Consider the following 2741-nt stretch of genomic DNA (forward strand, 5'->3'; position numbering starts at 1 on the left):
GGTTTTTATAAAATCATATCCATTCGGTTTATATGGTATATACCAAAACCATACCATATTGTCTATTTCGGTTCGGTTCGGTTCGGTATGGTTCGGTTTTACCATATTGGACAGGCCTAGCCAAAACATAAGTAAAATCAATTCAAAAATAAGAAAAAACATCAAACATTATCATTCAAAATCAAGGGAAAGATAAACATAGTTAGTGATAGAAAGAAAATCAGATAAATGAAATCATAGAACAAAAACTAAGTTCTCATGAAATGAGAAACATTATTCAATGAAAACAAAACCAAAATCTAAAAACTTCAGGCTTCAACCGCCACATTCCACCATCAACCTTCATGTAACAAATAATTATTTTAGAAGTTCAATAATATCTTAAAGTATTTTGGATACATATTACGAATTAAGATCATATTTGGTAGAAGTTCTTTTTGTGATTTTAAATGTTTCGGGTTCTATCGGATATCCATTTAGGTTCGGATTCGGTTCGGATAATACCCATAACCCAAAATACCAAAAAACATGATCCATTCGGTATTTATGTCAGGTTCGGATTCATTTTTATCGGATCGGGATCGGTTCAGATTTTCGGGTTCGGTTTATTTGCCCAGCCCTAGTTCAAACAGAAAAGCAGATTGAAATGGAACTTTCTACGAACAAAAACTCGTTACCTTACTTGGCTTACCTCTCCCATTCCTCTAATCCCTAACCAAAACAAACATAATCTCATCACCTCATCATTGCTAATATCGCTGGGATTCCCTCCTAACCAACTAATCTCCATACCTCCTATTTTTGGGATTACTGGTTCTCCTATTCCTAAGAATTCGCACGACACTATAGGCAACATGAAAATTTTGATCTACTTATTTCTCAGATTCCCTTTAAAGTTAGTAGAGTGAGTCAATTTGACCAGGCTAGCTTTTAACAAGTAGTTTGAGCTTTTTTTTTTGACGAAAAAGTGAGTAGCCAAAAAAGAAGAATTAGATATAAGTTTGAGCTACGATCTTTTGCATGGCTGCATCGGTTGGTGCATTGAGAAAGAAGTTATTTTTTTTTGTGTAAGAGAGTATTATCTGTATGAGGAGCACGAAATCAAGAACAAAGAAAATGCCAGATCAGAGATACAAAATATAAAGAGGGAACTAATTGTATCTACATGTTTTCATTACTTGTCATGTGATATTGCTCGTTTTGGCATATTAATATTTTCATTTTCCAAATTGCATGCCAAAAATTAGTGATCCATGTAATAAACAAACCGATACCTCAGTCAAATATCCTTAGTCGTTTTTTATTTTAATACTTGCCTTGCTTCCGTACCATTTTTTGTTTTTATGATGGTATTCTCAAAATCAAATCCATTGATAAGTTCTATAATTATATAATCCTTCTTATTATTCATGGAAGACCTCAAGGCCTATATTTATATACATCAGATTTCCTAATACTATCGAATAGAGGAAACTACAATAATGGAAATATTCTATTCTAATGTCATCTAGGTTTGGGATATGCTAATATCCCAATACCTCCCCTCAAGTTGGAGCATACAAATTTTGTATGTCCAACTTGAACTACAAGTATTCAAATTCAAATCGGTCGTTGGTTCTTTCGTCAAAATCATCAGTTTGTTGGATCGTCGGTTTCGGTTCGTCGAATTCAATATTATCGGGTTCGGTTTCGTCAGGTTCGGTTTCATCAATTCGAGGTCGTTGTAACAACAGGAAAGTTTGCTATCCTTGTTGATCAAAGAAAAATCGAGAGGTCCCAAGTTCGTCGGTTGTGAGTTCGTGAGGTCGCAGGTTCGGTGGTCGTGAGTTTTTGGGTTGAAGTTGTTCGGTGGTCTTGATTGAAGTCGCAGGTTGAGAGTTCGAGAAATCGCAAGTCGTGAGATTGAGTATTCGTGGTCGCAGGTCGTGATGTCGAGAGTTCGAGGTTGCATGTCGTGAGATCGAGATTCGCATGTTGTTTTGAAAGCAATTCGAGTTTGTTTCTTCACGTCATCATCATCCGGAACGTCGTCTTCTTCAATTGTCATCACCATAACCAAAATTTTCTAACCACAATAAACGGAAGCGCTGGTTTTGGTCCTCAAAAACCGTTGTGGCTATGATACCATGAGAAGTTCTATAATCTTATAATCGTTCTTATTATTCATGGAAGACCTCAAGGCCTATATTTATATACATCAGATTTCCTAATACTATCGAATAGAGGAAACTACAATAATGGAAATATTATATTCTAATGTCATCTAGGTTTGGGATATGTATCCATATTCATGATCAGTCTTAATTTTCCATTTGTTTCTTGATGAAATCTATCTATATTATTAAAAGAGAAGTACCCATTTGAAAATATTCTTACTTCATTAATTAAACTCTTTTTTTTTGCTTGTCTTTTTTTATTTGCATTTATGAAATATCCTAAAACGAATAAAACTGCCTAATTTATTACTTGTCTTTTCAGTTACATTAATGAAATATGCTTAAATGAATTTAAACTTCCTATTTTATTGTTTGTCTTTTTTAGTTACCTTAATGAAATATCCTTAAATAAATTTAGACATAATGTCATTTAATCAACCAAAAAAACTCATGAGTTATCCTTACGTGCATAATTTTAATAATGGAGATTTTTAAAAACGTGCATCATTAAAATATTACCTAAAACATGCAGCACTAATATATAACATGCATCAATAAAACTAGAATTTGACTCACACAATTGTA

The sequence above is a fragment of the Brassica oleracea genome, chromosome C2, assembly GCF_000695525.1.
Source record: "Brassica oleracea var. oleracea cultivar TO1000 chromosome C2, BOL, whole genome shotgun sequence".
NCBI classification, from domain to species: Eukaryota; Viridiplantae; Streptophyta; class Magnoliopsida; order Brassicales; family Brassicaceae; genus Brassica; species Brassica oleracea.